The sequence below is a fragment of the Protopterus annectens genome, chromosome 10.part0, assembly GCF_019279795.1.
Source record: "Protopterus annectens isolate FY-2018-M chromosome 10.part0, PAN1.0, whole genome shotgun sequence".
Lineage (NCBI taxonomy): Eukaryota > Metazoa > Chordata > Ceratodontiformes > Protopteridae > Protopterus > Protopterus annectens.
In genome coordinates this window covers 1649593507-1649611254 of record NC_056744.1, presented here as the reverse complement: position 1 = coordinate 1649611254, position 17748 = coordinate 1649593507, and positions in this window count along the sequence as shown.

Genomic DNA, 17748 nt, shown 5'->3' with positions numbered 1-17748 from the left:
GAATTTCAATGGACAGTATTTGTGGAGTCCTGACTTGGGCAAGCCCACATACTTTTATTACTCATTACAAAGTTGATTTGGCCTCCAGGGACAGAGCTTCCTTTAGTTCCACAGTGCTCAAGAGTGTATTCCCATGAGCCACCCAAGAAAAAAGATGCTAGGAATGCTGTCCCACATGTAAGAATGAAGGTGAGATGGGACAACATAACATAAAGAAGTTATGCACTCACCATAGCATTCTATGTTTGTTGTACATCTCACCCTTCATTCTTATGAACCCACCCACTTACCCTTGTCCATATAGTCTTAGAGGACCTGGTAGGAAATTTTGCTCTTTCCTTATGTTGGAGACCTTTCACTATTGTTTCTCCTTTTCCTAAGGGTACACTATAACTATTTTCTATTATAGTTAGCAGCTAACTAGATCTGAGGATTGATACCACTGCATTATGGGATACCTACCTTGCCACAAGCCAACTTAGAGACTTCAAGTTTTTGTAATCGGCTGAGTCGGAGCCAAGGATTGGCTCTGAACCCACATATAAGAATGAAGGGCGAGATGAACAACAGACAGAATGTTATGATGAGTACATAACTTTTTTTTTCTAGCCCTGAACGCTCTCAGCAATATGATCTTGTTTTTTGGAAAGCTACTTCTTGTAAATAAGGTGTTGAAAGGCCACAGTTACAGTGCCATAGTCTGTCTTGTCAGATCATAGTCTCATTCACTTTGAACAGAAATAGCAAGACGCTGCCAAGTTTGGAAATCCTCAGTTAAAATGTTGACTTTTTTTTGCAGTGACTCTTACATATTTGTTTCCCTCATATGTGCTGCACCATCTATGAAATATTCTTTCAAAAAAGTGTACCCAAGCTTCAATTCCCTACTTTTCTTGAACTTATTAATAACAACCAGGAAAATGACTGCAGATAATTAGAAAACTGCAATTACTTCTTTCTTTACAGAATTTATAAATGCTGTAACTGTAGTGCCCAGAAGCAGTGTTTGCTATTAAGATGAAAAAATAACCACATAATGTAATTACTGGATGAAATTGAACATGATAGAGAAATATTGATCTATGCTCTTTGATCATTTTACATTACTTGACAGCTTAATGAATCTTAGTACTGTATATAGTAAAGACTGATGTAGACAACTGTATAATTTTTTTTCTAATTTTTCCTGTTTATAAAATGTCAATAACATATTGAAAAAGAAGTCCTTGCAAAACATGTAAAGCAATAACTGAATAATGTAGTCTTTTTACAGACTTTAATCTGTGTTTCAAGTCCAAGCTTTTAACACAGAGCCAACCAGAGTGTCACTTCCTTTCCTGCAAAGCACAACTAATTACTGCAGTTGCTTTCAGTGGTTATCAAGTTTTACATTCAAATTATGAAAGGCTTACTGGGTTTATAGCCCCAGTATATGACAACAAGAGTTGTGAATTTTGAGCCTGACTACATCTATGAACTCAATGGGTATTTTAATAGAACAGAGCTCCAGGTAGATTGCTGTGGTTTCCTTGGCAGAATGCTTTCAGATATGATAGATGAAGTGATGCTAGAGCAAGGGGGCACATTCTTAAACAAGGTATGATATTTCATTTAGCCTCAACTCGGTGTACGCTGAGGAAGCTCACATGGATAGAAATACTTCAGAGGGAACTTCTAAGTCATGCTTTCTTAATAAGTATAAGTATGGAAATGTGTCTCTATTCAGTGAAATACACTATGGGGAAAGGATATGTGTTTAGGATGCACTTTTCCTTTAAGACTGTAAAATTTAATAGCATTCATCAGACAGATATCTAGTAATTTTCCTCATTTCCAGCATACAAAAATTATGAAAACTCTATGTTCTTCACAGTCAGTGTTGTAGTACTGATTCTTGGGCCTTCCTGCCATGCAGAAGCCTTCAACTGACCCGATTTCCAGAGTCTTTAGATCATTCCTAGCTGACTGACATCCGAAGACCAGCATCTGGATGTTAAGGTACAAGAGGGGCTTATGGCACCATCTTCATTTCTTTCTAGCCATGCAGTCTAATGCACTTCTCCATTGTTATCAAACACTCGCAGTCCATCAGTTGGCTCATTTCTCTCCAGAGTTATTCTACCTGCTTTCAGATATTTATCCTGCTGGAGATTTTTCTCTTCCGATTAATGTTTAAAAAACTAAGTAATGGCTTAAAATGTGGGAAACAAATCCTACATAAATATTTTCATTCCTTCTGTCTTTTTTGCCTCGGGGCCCCAGCACACTATTTCTAGTTGTCAGAATTGTGCTAGGTTTCAAGAGAAGATACTTAAATGTGGTGCCAAAGCCCTTTTACCCCACACATAAACCTTAGATTCAACTCTTTCAGCTTCTTCTCTTTGACTTAGGTTGCCATCTTGCTTAAGAAACACAAAGACAAAAAGTTGAGAAAAGGACTTAGAAGATATTAGCAAAACTGTGGCAGCCATGTTGGTCACACAGTGACTCAATTGAGGCACCTTTGCAGCCCTCTGGTCTGATGACTACTAGGCATGAGCCTTCTGGTGTGGCCCCAAGGGAGGCTGCCATGGCAGCAGGCCAATTGGATATGACTACCCTAATGTTCTTTTTGGTTGGGTCCAAGCCACTTTGCGGACTTCAGATTCTGACACTCATGCACTGGTTACTGTCTGAGGTAATTCTTCTTCGTCTGTCAGATATGAACCAACATCAGGAACATGGACTAAGGTCACGGTCAGCTGACTGCACCCCAAGTCATCTTTTCCAAACAGATACACAAGCCTAAGAGACCAGCCAACTTGCCTCAGCCAACTACCCAGTCTTCAGCTGCGACTACTCAGGTCAAAGCACGTGATCTTCAAAAATAGCGCAGGAATTCATAGCCTTGAAATCTATTTAGCCCAGCCAGGCACAGCAGTCTACCTCAGAAGCTTCTCCCAGTAAAAGTAGAGGGATGTTTCCTTTCAAGAAGATTCTGATTCCTCAGGTTCTGAGGATGAAGAAGAGTTGTTATAGTCTGAGCACCTCCTTCCTCAATCCCATCCAGACCCAGATTCTGGTGATACCTTCTCCTCTGCTTCTCTACCCAAGGACTTGGCCTCTAGAAATACCTTGTATAAGATGAAGGGGATTTAATTGGCAGAGTAATGAATTCTCTAAAGCCCTATCCCATTATAGAAAATCTTCTAAGACTACCATCTCCCAGATCATTGGCTATTCATCCAGTTCAAGTAGTGCTAGATGATGATTTTGATGACGTTTCTATGTAGACAGACTATCTGCCAGTTGCATCTAGGAAGCCAGATCAGTTCTATGGAGTGCTTGATACTCTCAAACATCTCTACAAAAATCCAGAAGATGAGCGTGCAGTAGTAGTATGTACCAAATCTTCCAAAGGTACGCCTAAGGGTGCACCCAGATACCCTTAGCAAATAACAGAGAAAGTAGACTGCTGGACAGATTTGGGAAAAAGACACATATTTCTGCCACCCTCTCTATGAAGGCCCTTAATTGCCAATTCCGCAAGTTTAATTATTTAGAGTCTCTAACAGAACAAATCACTTCCAAAATTGAGGGCATTAATGACAAGACCTTACAGGGAGACATACAGGAAGCAGCTAGATCAGCGCTGCAAGTCTCCAGACACTCCTTAAAATGTGGATATGATGCACTAGATGCATCCTGTAGGGTAGCTGCTACAGGTATGTTATTTGTAGACATGCTTGACTGACCAGGTAAATGCCAAACTCCTGGATGCCCCACTGGATAAGGAGTTCCTTTTTGGCACTCCTGCAGAAAATGTTTTTCACAAGTTGGAAAAAAAGGCTAAACAAATAAAAACTAAAAGAATTCTGTCTACCTATCCTAGATATAATAGAAATTATCCTTCTAAACCTTAGACCTTTCCCCTAGACAAGACAAGAGGTGGCCTCCCCAAGCAAAGTGACCCAGGCAGGCTAGGAAGTGGAAGCCCGAACAGTGCCATAGACCTGGGAGTTCCAATGAATGCTGTGACTATCCATAGCCCCCATATAACCATGTCCACCAGTGATCCCACAACTTCCCCCATTCCTCTAGATTGGAGACTGTCAGAAGAAAAAATTCAAGCGAGTCACATCTGCCTCAGGCGATGAATATTCCTTTATTAGCAGTTAACCAGATTACACAGCATGTTGGCCAAGATGTCCGGTCTGGACTGATCTGATCTGATCTGATCAACTTGTTTACTGACATCAACTTTTATACTGCAAGCAAAACAACTTTTTGTTACATTTCTGACCATTGACAGTTGGCTATGAAAAACATATAGGATAAACATGTTTATCACAGATTACCTCAAACCCACAGCTAGTACAGAATGTTCAATTCAACAATGGTAGCTCAAATTTTCCAGGACACACAGCCTGCCCCAGTAAATTAACTCTTACTCGGCCATGCGTCCTTATCCCAGGCTTCACTGAGCTATAACCAAATCTCTTTATGCAGAAAACAGATATCATTCAGGTTCATAAGCAATGCTGTATTTTGTTCACAGATGAGGCCCATCTTTGATAGGCATATCCCAACAAATAACATGTTCACTTTGCAAGAACAGGAAAAAGACAAATAACAGTATGTTTTTAAAACTTTTTGTCTTAACATTTCCCCCATGAAAACACTTTTATTTGTCTTTTATTTCAGCAATATATGGTAAAAACTAAGTTTTTTCTTTGCATACATTACTTCATTGGCAAGACAAATTTTTAAACTTCAAAAACATTTGCAAAGAGTCACATTTCAATGTATTCACTTTCACCAGTCTGTTGCAATTGCTGGTACATCGTCTTCATAACAGCAGTATCAATCAGTCTTTGTAGAAGACCTCTGATACAGGGTATACAACAACAACCACATACCACCACAATAGCCACAGCGACTCCAATGGACACCAGGAAACTGCTGATGAGATGACTCCATTTTCCAAACCACACTTGTAGAAAATCTGTAAAGGGATTATTTACCCCAGAGTTCTCTGCCAATTCTTCGGATAACATTTCCAAACCTTTCAAAGCTCGAGTGATACTTACATCAGGCGCAGTGTTGTTTGGAATATATGTACAACAGAAAGTCCCAAACATTTTGCAAACTCCTCCTTCTTTGGCTAGGAGCATATCCAACGCAGTTCAATTCTGCCATGCCACCTGCGAAGTGGTCTCCAGTTGTTCAGCAATTCCTTTCAATGCATCTTTGGTATAGTTTACAAAACGCTGCTGGTTATAGTAAATGTAGTTGATCCTGTCCACATTCTTATTAGGTTGAATCCAGACAAAGATGGATGTAAAACCAGCTGCTATGTGGTTTATTGCTTTGTATTCATCAGGTACGCCAATGCTGTTGATGTAGACACTGTTATCGAAAGATTGCTTCGGTGCCTCTCTTTTTCTCCTACTCAACCACTTCGGCTTTATTTGAAGTTCTCTTACGAAACTGCTTGCTGGAACTGGGAAAATGTAGAATGGCAGAATTAACTTTACAAGTGCACAAGTTCCCTTCCAGGGAATCGTAAGCCTTGATCTGAGTTTGTTGTCTCCACATAACCACCATACGTCTGCTAAACTATGAGTTTGGTTCTCCAGAAATGGATTCCCATTGCCATTCACAGTAACATTACAATAGTTCTGTCCCATATTGCCATAATTTTTCCCTGTGCCATCTCTGGAAATGCATATATATGAACCTGGATAGGAAATCGCTGCAGGCGGTTTCTCAACTTTGCTTATGACCGGATAACGCTGAGTTTCATCTTTGCATTTATCTTCAGTTTTGTTGAAGAATAATTTCAACAGACACGTTAGGTTACCTTCATCTTGCATCAATGGGACTGTTGCTAATTGCTGTTTACCTTCAGCACAAGAAATACAGTTCTCACGATGTGCTTCTCAGGTGCTATATCTAACCCAAGATAACCATTCATTATGGTGTACGAATCCCGTCTCGAGTAACAATTGTTCTTCTTTTGTGAAGGAAAATCTGCTTTATTTGTAGCATTCTTAAGGCTTTGTACTTTAAGTTGGAGGGTCCCCAAAGGATCAGTTCTAGTTGGAAGAGACACTCCGATTCCATAAACTCCTGAATCACTTTCTTGTGGTGACACAATGGTTATAGTAACTACTCCGGTACCTTGGAAATGCGCAATTTTTATTCTTTGTTGCCTGCTTTTATCTTTCTCTGGTATCACTGCACCACTTGTTTCCCATCCTTTCACATCTGTTGACCACCAAACACTTGACCAGGATGTACAGTCTCTATTGCACAAGTATTTTGCACGAGTCAAGAAATTATTATTGTTCCATTTAGGACAGTCCAAAATTCCTTCACAAAGTTTCACCTTAAATACAGTAGTAACACATGTTTGCGCTTGCAGCACCACCATTCCTTTTTCTCTTGCAACTGTTCCTTCTCGTATGGACATATTTACTTTCGCCACCAAAATCATCTTCATGTGACAGTTCAAGTACCAGTTGAACATGGCCATCCTCCCTAAGGACTACCTCACACCGTTGGTTTCTTCACTGGGTTTGAGACGAACTAACCCCTATTGGGCTAATCCCCCTTTGTAGCCGGACTTTGCGCTCAGAGGTCCGGTGGAGTTTGACCAATATCAATGGCAGAAGGACAAGCCTTGAGTTTTTTTTACAGTGGGTGATATGAATACACGAAGTCCTCTCAGCTATCTTTACAGCCGTAGGTGTCGAGATAAGTACTTGGTATGGGCCCTCCCACCTGGGGGATGACCAATTCTTTCTCTTCACAATTCGGATCCACACCCAGTCCCCGGGTGCCACGCTTAACAAGGTTTCATTTCTGGAATCTGCAAAGGAGTCATTGGTTGCAAGAGATTTGACATTTAGCAGCTTCTTCATATAATCCGCTAGATCCTCACCCCCCTCACGTTCCGCTGGCAACAATCCTTGCCACTGCGGGACATAATATGGTCTCCCAAACAAAAGTTCAAATGGTGTAAGTCCTTTGTAGGAAGGTGAGATTCGCATGTACAAGAGTGCCAACGGAAGGCACGCAGTCCATGACCTATGTGTTTCTGCCATTAGTTTGTGGAACTTACTCTTCAAGACATCGTTGTGTCTTTCCACCAGTCCAGCTGATTGGGGATGGTAAGCACAATGATTTTTGAGATCAATTTGAAACACTTGACCCAATTTCTGAACAATCTGGTTAGCAAAATGAGACCCATTATCACTGTAAATGCGTTTTGGTAGGCCAAATCGGGGAATTATTTCTGTAGTCAAAAGCTTTGCTACTGTTTGTGCATTCGGATGCTTCACTGGAAAAGCTTCTACCCATTTAGAAAAAGCATCAATAATGACTAAACAGAACCTTTTTCCCTCTGAGGGTGTCAATTCAATAAAGTCCATACAGAGTGTGTGGAATGGATATGGAGGGGTAGGGAGTGCCTGCTGAGACTTTTTAACTCCCCCCTGAGCATGATATTTTGCACATAATCAACAAGATAAACAGAATTGCTTTACATAAGTTGAAAACCCTTTACACCAAAACACCTTAGACACTATTTGAATCATCATCTGTACTCCTGCATGGGCAGGTCCATGGCTAACCAATGCCGCATACCTAAAAAGGTTTGAGGGTAATACCATTTTGCCATCTGATGCCCTATACAACCCACTCTGTTGAGTGATACCATATTTTACCCAACAACATTTTTCCTTCTGTGTCATCAATGTTTGCATTACTTTTAGTGTCTCTAAGTCTAAGAGGTGTCTGGGCTCCAAATCATTATCATGTAAAAGCAAATCATTTTCTTGAGCTGCCTTTTTGCAGCCATATCAGCAAGGGCATTTCCCCTGGAGACAGGATCTTTTCTGTTGGTATGTGCGGAACATTTACATATCGCTACCTGAAGTGGTAGTTGCACTGCATCTAACAACTGTAAAATTAAATCTCTGTGATTTATTGGTTTGCCTGTCGCAGTAACCATTCCCCTATTCTTCCATAGTTGAGCGAAAACATGTACAGTGGAGAAAGCATATTGACTATCTGTATAAATTGTCACTTTTTTACCCTCCCCTAAGGTACAAGCTTGAGTCAAAGCCACCAACTCAGCTGCCTGTGCAGAATAAATGTTTGACAATCCTTTTGCCTCCAAAACTTCAGTTTCTGTGGTGACAGCATACCCTACTAGTGTTTTTCCTACAGTGTCTTTCTTTGCTGATCCGTCTACAAACAATACAAGATCAGAATCTATCAACGGAATATCCGTTAAATCTGGTCGGGGAAGTAATTTGTCATGAATGCTCTCTAAACAAATGTGTGGAGTACCTTCTTCTGGAGTCAGCAAAAGTGTTGCCGGATTAAGAGTAGTACATCTTTCTATGGTCATATGAGGCTGTGTCAGCAGCACTGTCATACATGACAAATATCGACTAGGAGATAAAAAGGTTATCTTATCTTGCAAAAGTATAGTAGCTACTGAATGTGGAACCCGCAATTGTAATGGGTGAAACAAAACTAATGATGCTGAGGCTTGTACTGCCATGGCAGCCGCCACCACAGCTTGAACACAATGCCCTTGCAACAGGATCTAATCTGGAGGAGTAGAAAGCTATTGGCCTCTGTTTATCCCCATGTACTTGTACCAGAACCGAAGTCATATATATCCTCCCTTACAATCAACCATTTGTACAAACAGCGTAGAATAGTTCGGAAAACCCAAAACAGAGGACCCTGCTATCAATTGCTTAATTCTAATAAATGCCTGTATTGCCTTATTTGTCCACTGTATATTATTCTTAGCTGCCATGGGAGTATCATAGATCAGTGCGGTCAATGGCCCTACTTCCTCAGCATAGTTAGGGATCCAACTTCTACAAAAATTAGTCACACCTAAAAAGGACATCATCTCCCGCTTAGTCGTAGGCATAGGTGCCTCAAGAATTGCTTGTTTTCTTTTGTTCTCCAATTGTCTACCTGCCTGCGAAATTAAATAACCCAAGTACTTTACTTGTGCTTTCCACAATTGTAGCTTTTCTTTATTTACCTTATATCCTTGCTCAGCTAAAAAACTAAGAAGGGCAAGGGAATCCTTTCTACAACTTTCCTGCGTGGGTGAGGCCAACAAAATATCATCTACATACAACAGAACCTGGCTTCCCTCTGGGGGAACAAACTGAGCTAAATTCGCAGCCATTTCTTGTGCGAATATTGTCGGACTCTCACAACAGCCCTGTGGCAATCTGGTGTAGGTGTATCTTTTACCTTGATAATTGAATGCAAACCAAAATCTACTCTCCTTATGTAGTGGTATGGAGAAAAAGGCATTGCTTATATCTATGACAGAAAAATATCTGTGCTGAGGTAATAAATCATTAAGTAATGTATAGGGGTCAGGGACCACCGGTGCTCTTGGGATCACAGCCGAATTAACTGCTTGTAAATCCTGAACCAACCTCCATGACCCATCCGGTTTCTTTACAGGAAACAACGGAGTATTGCAGGGTGAATCTGGGCATTCAACAAGAATTCCTACCTGTTTTAGCTGCTCAATGACTGGCTTAATTCCTTCCTCTGCTTGTTTACTTAGCGGGTATTGGTGCTTACGAGGTCTAAAACCTGACTTTGGAGTTATACAAACTTCACCTGCTGTTTTCATCAGTCCTACATCCCCTTTACCTTTTGACCATAATTCTACAGGTAAGGCACTTAACGCACTATCTTCCTCTTGAGTTAGGAGGATTCGTCATGCCATTTCTGTTTTGTCATCCCTGAGGTGCACACTTGGTTGTGCCCAAGTCACCCAATTTAATCTTTGTACCTGGATCTGTTGATCCTTCAACTGACTTTCGGACATTGTGTCCCAATTTGTTACCTTTTTCGCCAAATCTACCCAATGTGTCCCCACCGCTTTAGTAATTGAAATATGTGGGCTATAACCTGAGCGATATAAAGAACTCATTTCCTCAGTCAAAGTACAGGTCACTACTGTATTACCTTGCTTATCCCAAAACATATCATTCAAAATTATCCTTGCACATTTGTGCCTAAAGAATTCTTTTTCAAATTCTTTATCCGGACCAGGGACCTGTCTGTAGTACATAGTACAATGTAAGTGCGCCGCAACCTGCGGTGACCCGCTCCTAGATTTACTTAAAGCTAGGTTGATCAAATCTGTATCAACCCTCCCCGGCCCATTTGAAATCAAGTCCTGGCTATACCAATAAAACAAGTCTTGTACTCCTTGTACCACCAAGCCATCCGCTAACCTTTTCGCCTCATTGCCTTTAGGTGTGGGAATTGCCGCTATTCCAAACAAATGCATCAAATCTCTTCCCAGCAAATTAACTGGACAAACTTTCGATATAATTACCCTACACCTAACAGTTTGGTTTGTTTGTGGATCTGTGAACACAGTGGTTCCTTATAGATTTTCCCGTTTGCTGCTTTCACAAGGACAAACTCATCTGTTTCGCAGTTCGGGGGTAGAACTGCTGGACCCAAAAGTGTACGTGATGCACCTGAATCACATAAAAACTCCACTTTCTGTCCCTCAACCAAAAACTCTATCATGGGTTTTTGATCCAGATGCATAGCAATACCCAAATGTGCCAGGTTTATGATTTCACAGTCACAATCTCGCCCTTCCTTAATTTCCTGGGTGTCCTGACATTCATCGCAGAGAGTGTCTGCCTCATCATCATCACAATCATTCTCACTTTCTTCTTCTCTGCTATAATCACAATAATGAATTTGGCACCTTCCTTTACTATCATATAGTCATGCGGAGCCCTTGTTCGTAAGCTGTGGGGGATGTTGCCACTCTTTGCAGTCAGCAGCAAAGTGCCCACGTCTACCGCATTTAAAACATTCTCCACGTTTTAACCTCCCCTCATATTCCTCTGAATGTCCACCCTGTTTATACGACATGTCCCATTTCGGGCCCTCACGTCTTTGTACGCCACCATGGCGGCCCTTGCCCCCTTTGGTCCTGTACCAAAAATATACCACCATCATCCCCTACTGCTAACATTTATACTTTCTTTTTCTTTTTTAAACTGAAATGTCGCTCAGCATGCCGTGCATATTCAAACAAAGGTTGCAGTCTACATGTTCTGTGATCAACCATATGCTTAGTTATAAAACTATTTATCGGAGCCTTACAACCTTTAAGAAAAGCGTTTTTCAATTGCTGTTCGTACGGACTATCACTAGTCTGATCCTGCGGAATCATCATTCCACAATGGTTATTGAACACTTCTGTCAATCTACAGATTCATCATCATTTTGGATGCACTGATTTATTACTGTCCAATCTGCTCTTGGACGCCACTTATCAGAAATTCTCTTCAACAGATCAGTGACTCGCGTGTCTAACACCCCAGAATTATGCTTTAATGTAGTGCCGTCATCTGCCTTACATATCCAAGTACCACAAACTAAGTGCCAATCTGGACCCAGGATTTGTCGCACTACTTGTTCTACTTCTAAACCATTTAGATGATAACTTAAATGCATACCAACTATGTCCTCAAAAAACTTTTGAAAATTAACCTTGGGATGAGGAATACCATCTGTAGATCGTTTTATATCCTCTCTAGCCCAGGGACGATAAACTAAAATAGTTGGCTCTTGTCCAACATCCCCTGCTTGTGGGTTTGCAACTTGTATTAAGGGAAGGGCTTCTGAGTGGTCAGAAAGTTTAATGGCCCAACATCCTTGCCCTGCTGGTCCCGACCTTAACTGCATAAGTTGGTCTACCTGTTGCAAAGCAACCTTGGGTACTACGGGAATTTGCAGGTAAATTGGAGGGGTCACAACGTTTCCTTGAGCAGCCAATAACCCACCCTGCTATACAGATCCCACATCTTCAGACTGATATTGAGGAGGTTCCGCCGGTACAGCAGCAGCAATTTCCCCATACGGTGGGGCAGTTGCCTGCCTTTGTACTGCACAAACTGTATGCTCATCCTCCTTATCTAAAAATAAAGCTACTTTTCCACTTGGCACCAGTGATCCCTTTTGATTTATTTTTTCTTTTTCCTGGCACTGTTTTTCTTTTATAGCTCGTTTATTTGCCTCTTATAACCATTTTTGTGCTTGGGGAAATCCCAATTGTCTTTGTTTTTTAGTTCTAGTTCCCGCATCTCTTTTCAAATCTCTAACCAATTTTGCACAGGCATTCTTATTCAGTGTACCATCAAAATCATATCTCGACTTCCACTTTTTCAAAAATTTAACTTTATTTTTGTTTAAACCTTTCATATACTTAGCATCAACATTTAAACAGGCATCACTCTCACATCTACAGCAACTCGAACCCATGTTTCCCCTAGATTTCTTATTTTACCTTTCCCTTTTTTTTTTTCTTTTTTTTTTCTCCGGTATTTAGGACTGTATCAAAATTATTTTACAGGGCTTATTATAAAATGGGACTATCTTAACGGGTGACCCTAAGAAAATAATCTTAACAAGTAATCCTACCCATCCTTAACTAAAAATAAAACCTTGTCGACAAGATTAAATTAAATTAAAAGAAATGTATTTTTCATCCTACCTGAACCAGATGAGACTCCGTTTCCCCTTTTCATTCAGAAACCGTCCCTCAGATAGGGATCAGAGAGCGGCCGGCCTCCTTTCAATGACAAATCAGTCGGAGGGCTTTCAGTCGAGGGAATCTTAAGATGAGAAACCCTCACCTGCACAGGTTTTTCGGTCTCTCTGTCAGTCTAATCCATATCTTCGTAGAGGTTTCCGGTCCGAAGGACCAAAATGTCAGAAGAAAAAATTCAAACGAGTCGCATCTGCCTCAGGCAATGAATTTTCCTTTATTAGCAGTTAACCAGATTACACAGCATGTTGGCCAAGATGTCTGGTCTGGACTGATCTGATCTCCTCTGATCTGATCTGATCAACTTGTTTACTGCAAGCAAAACAACTTTTTGTTACATTTCTGACCGCTGACAGTTGGCTATGAAAAACATATAGGATAAACATGTTTATCACAGATTACCTCAAACCCACAGCTAGTACAGAATGTTCAATTCAACAACGGTAGCTCAAATTTTCCAGGACACGCAGCCTGCCCCAGTAAATTAACTCTTACTTGGCCATGCGTCCTTATCCCAGGCTTCACTGAGCTATAACCAAATCTCTTTATGCAGAAAACAGATATCATTCAGGTTCATAAGCAATGCTGTATTTTGTTCACAGATGAGGCCCATCTTTGATAGGCATATCCCAACAAATAACATGTTCACTTTGCAAGAACAGGAAAAAGACAAATAACAGTATGTTTTTAAAACTTTTTCTCTTAACAGAGACTGTCTTTTTTCCTGCAACAATGCAAAAACTACACCTGAAACAAATGGGTCATTCACATTATAAAAAAGGGATATTCCATTCAGTTCAGGCAAAAGCCACCATTTTTAGGGGTGCCAAAACCCCCAAAAGAACAAGGGAGTCTTCTCCCTCCCATCATGCTATATCTTTTACCACAAGGGTCTATTTAACCAGTTCCTGCAGGGAAAGAGGGCTCAAGGTTTTACTGAAAAAAATCTTCCAAGTCCCAAGGAAGGAAGGCACCTGGACATCAATCTTAGACTTTTCAAAGTTAAACATGTTTCTATATGTCCCAAAATTCAAAATGCTTACCCTTCAGAAACCTTTGATTCGAGGAAGCTGGATTAAAGTATCAGTTTTGTTCTGGACCATTTGGGTTATCCTCTGCTCTTACAGTTTTCACCGACTGTCTAGCTTCAGTAATAGCCCATCACAGAACATTAGGGGTACACATTTTCCCCTACCTGGACAACTACTTCATCCAGGCACAATCCATTCCAGAACTCAAAGCAGCCTTAAAAATCACCATGGACTCCTTCCAGAAGGTAGGCCTCACCCTCAGACTCAACAAGTCACAAATTTAGCCCCAGACAAGTATTATTTTGCCGTGTGACTGATTCATTGCAGCAAAATCCTTCTCCCCCCAAGACATGGTTGCTTGCCTCACAAATGATCTGGTCAGCCTACATTCAAACTAGACAGTCTTTTTCAAGGGAATACCTAGACCTTTAGGATATATGGCATCTTGCATTGCAATGGACCCCTTGCAAAACTGCAGATAAGAACTCCAGTGGTTCCTAAAAAAACACCTGAGAACAGCATTCTCAACCCATGGAAACTTAGTGTCTCTCTTGCCTTGCTTGAAAAGAGAACTACTGTGGTTGAAAAACACCATCTTGTAGAACCCAGAAGCAAACTTCTCTCTGCCAGAAAGAGGTAAGACCATCACCACAGACATCTTAGACATGACATGAGGAGTATACTTAGGCCCCCTGAAGGTGCAGGGTATCTGTATCCAAGAATAAAGAAAGCTGCACATAAACCAGAAAGCGCTGTTGGCAGTCTTTATAAACATCAAAGTTTCTCAGTAAAACCCGAACCCAGGAACATTACAAATCTGGACAGACAGCACCACTGTCATGTGATACATAAACAAGGTGGAGCCTGTCCTTATACCTATGCAGTCTTGTAATGAATGTTTGGCTTTTGACACAGGACTTAGAACTAACACTCATAGCATCCTACATCCCGAGTCAGAACAACATCCTAGCAGATTATTTGAGCAGGGATCTCGTGGACCTCAACAATTGGATGCTGAGTACAAGAGGTCTTCCTGGACCTCATTCATCAGTGGGGCCACCCCAATATAGACCACTTCACCTCTCAGCAGAACAGACATTTACAAAGGTTCTGCTCCAGGACCAAACATACAGGGACATAGAGAGCAGACACATTCTCTTTTTCTGTATGTCTTTCCACCACTGCCTGTTATTCCCAGGACACTGATGAAAGTGAGGACAGATGGATCATAATATTCATAGTCCCCTTTTGGCCAAGGCAACATTGGTTCTCACTCCTCTTGGCTGTTAGCAAGGTGAAATATTGCATTCTTCCTTAAGTGATAGATTACTTAACCCATCTGTCTGTCACTCACCCTTACCTGACCACCCCTCAAAATAACAGCATGGAAGATTGGATTTTGACCTCAAATGTAAACTTTTCTGTGGAAGTGCTGTCTCCCCTGAGAAAGGCAATAAAACAAACTACCAAATGGAAAAGGTTTTCTTTTTGGTGCAGGAACAAAGACACAAGTCTCCCTCTTGCATGCATTAATCTAGTGTTAGAATTCCTTTCTGGATTGTTTCAGCAGGGACTTTCTTATTCCACCATTAAGCTACATATTTTGGCATCTCTGTCTCTCTCTCTCTCTCTCTCTTTCCTCTGTTATCTATTCTCACCCTTACCTGAAAGAAACAGGTCCTAAAAGGGGCATACATCTCAGGCCTGCTTGGAGAAATCCTGTCCCCACCTGGGATTTAAATAGGTATTACAAAAAATTTACCTTGCCACCTTTTGAAACAGCAGATTCTGCTCCTTTAAAGATGCTCACTTGGAAGACCATACTTATGATAGACATTACCTCAGCTTAGGAGGTCTTAGAGTTACAACCCCCGTTGTGCAAGGAACCATTCATTGTGTTTCACAGGGACAGGGTAATACTTAGAACTAACCCTTCTTTTATCCCCAAACTAGTATCAGAACTCTTCTTGAATTAAGCCATTCAATTATCTGTGTCCTTTCCAAACCCACAGAGTAAAGCTGAGCAGTCTAACATTACCTGAACATACACCAACAAATCAGGTGTTGCTTAGCTAGAACAAAATTCCCTAATAGGATAGATCAACTGGTAGTGCCCTTTGCAAAAGGAAAACAAGGCAGATACATCTCTAAACAGACTATCTCAAAATGGATACCCATCTGTATTACTTTCTGCTACGCCCATAAAAGTAAACCATTACCATTCCATCACACTGCCTTTCTTAACGGTGTCCCTACTCAGGCCATCTTGGAAGCTGCCACATGGACATCTGCCTACACCATTATTAAGCATGACCATTTGCACAATGCCTTCAGTGGTAGGGCAGGTTTTTCTACTGCCTTGCAACAGATGCTGCTGTCTAATGGACCACCAGACAGCCTGCCACCCAGCTTGTAGCTGTGGGAGTCCTCCTAAGAATCAGTGCTGCAACATTGACTACAAAGAATATAGTGCAGTTGTGTCACACTTACAGATATTTGAGTAGATCAGTTTTGCAGCACAAACACCCACTGTGCTTCCCCTTTGTCTGATGGCCTCTCCCTCATTATGGGGGTGATGGTCTCTGGCGTGTAGGGAATATCCAGCACCATCCCCCCCTCCTTCTACATCTATTCCATGGTTGGAATATTCCCTTATCTGTATTAAACTATGACATCTAGTAGGGTTGTGCTGACTTCATACATCAGACTGCTGTTCACTACCTAGATAGAGATGAAGATTGCGCTGATGGATGCTCTCCTTATACCCTAACCTCCAGACATCAGTCTTCAAATGTCCATCAGTGAGGAGTGATGTAAAGAATCTGGAAATAGGGATGATCATAAACTTCTGCATGGCAGGAGGACCTAAGAATAAATACTGCAACACTGATCTACTCAAGCATCTACATTTATGTAAGTGTGACACAGCTGTACTTTTTCTATAATATGTACATTTTTTTCTATGCCATTTCTAGAAATGATTTAGGTTTTTCATTATCTCAGTTACTAGACACCTCTTAATTTAACAAAGTTTCTAAACTTTATGTATATAGCATTTCATACAATTAATCAGGCATCTACTATAAAACTGAAATGTAGTGCTTGAGTCCACAAAGAACTGTACTAAATAATATCCCACTGGAAATTATTCTGTTACTTGTATCGTAAAAAAATGTAAAGTTATGTAATTTTTCTGTCTTTTTCGAACTTCACCCCATATTGGAGGTGCAAAATCTTTTGTAACATATGGTGGGAAAAGTGTAAGACTGCTACTAAGATTAACTTATGAATATCTGACATAGCATCAGTAGTCCACAGCTGCATGATATACAGATAGTAAGAAAAAAGTGCTTGACTACCAGGTTAAAGTGTGTATTTTTCCACAATTTAGCTAATCTTCCTCTCTATATAATGATATGTTGCTATCCATGTAAAGCTGTCCTAAGCATAATTCCATTTTTCCATCCGTGTTTTGACGTTGTAAACTGCTTTTTGAGATAAACGTTGCATCAGTAAATATGTATGTATATTTGGTTTTTGCAAATCTTTTTTATCTGTAAATATGTTTTGTTCATTTCTTATCTGATCCTATTCACCTGGGCTGTGCCTGCAAATGGTCCATTAACATCAGTGCACTTCTCCGGTAAAGAATATAAGTAAATAAATCTACAGTGACATGGATAATTTAGCAGAAACAATGCTGGTTTCTAATTAAACTAAATAAGCTTGCACAAACTTGTTTACAACCTCTGAGTGTAGTTTATAGATGTTCAAGGACAATTCATTAATTTGGTACATGCTCATGTTTACAACCTCTGAGCGTAGTTTATAGATGCTCAAGGACAATTAATTAATTTGGTACATGCTCGTGTTTACAACCTCTGAGCGTAGTTTATAGATGCTCAAGGACAATTAATTTGGTACATGCTCGTGTTTACAACTTCTGAGCGTAGTTTATAGATACTCAAGGACAATTAATTAATTTGGTACATGCCCATGTTTACAACCTCTGAGCGTAGTTTATAGATGCTGAAGGACAAGTAATTAATTTGGTACATGCCCGTATTTACAACCTCTGAGCATAGTTTATAGATGCTC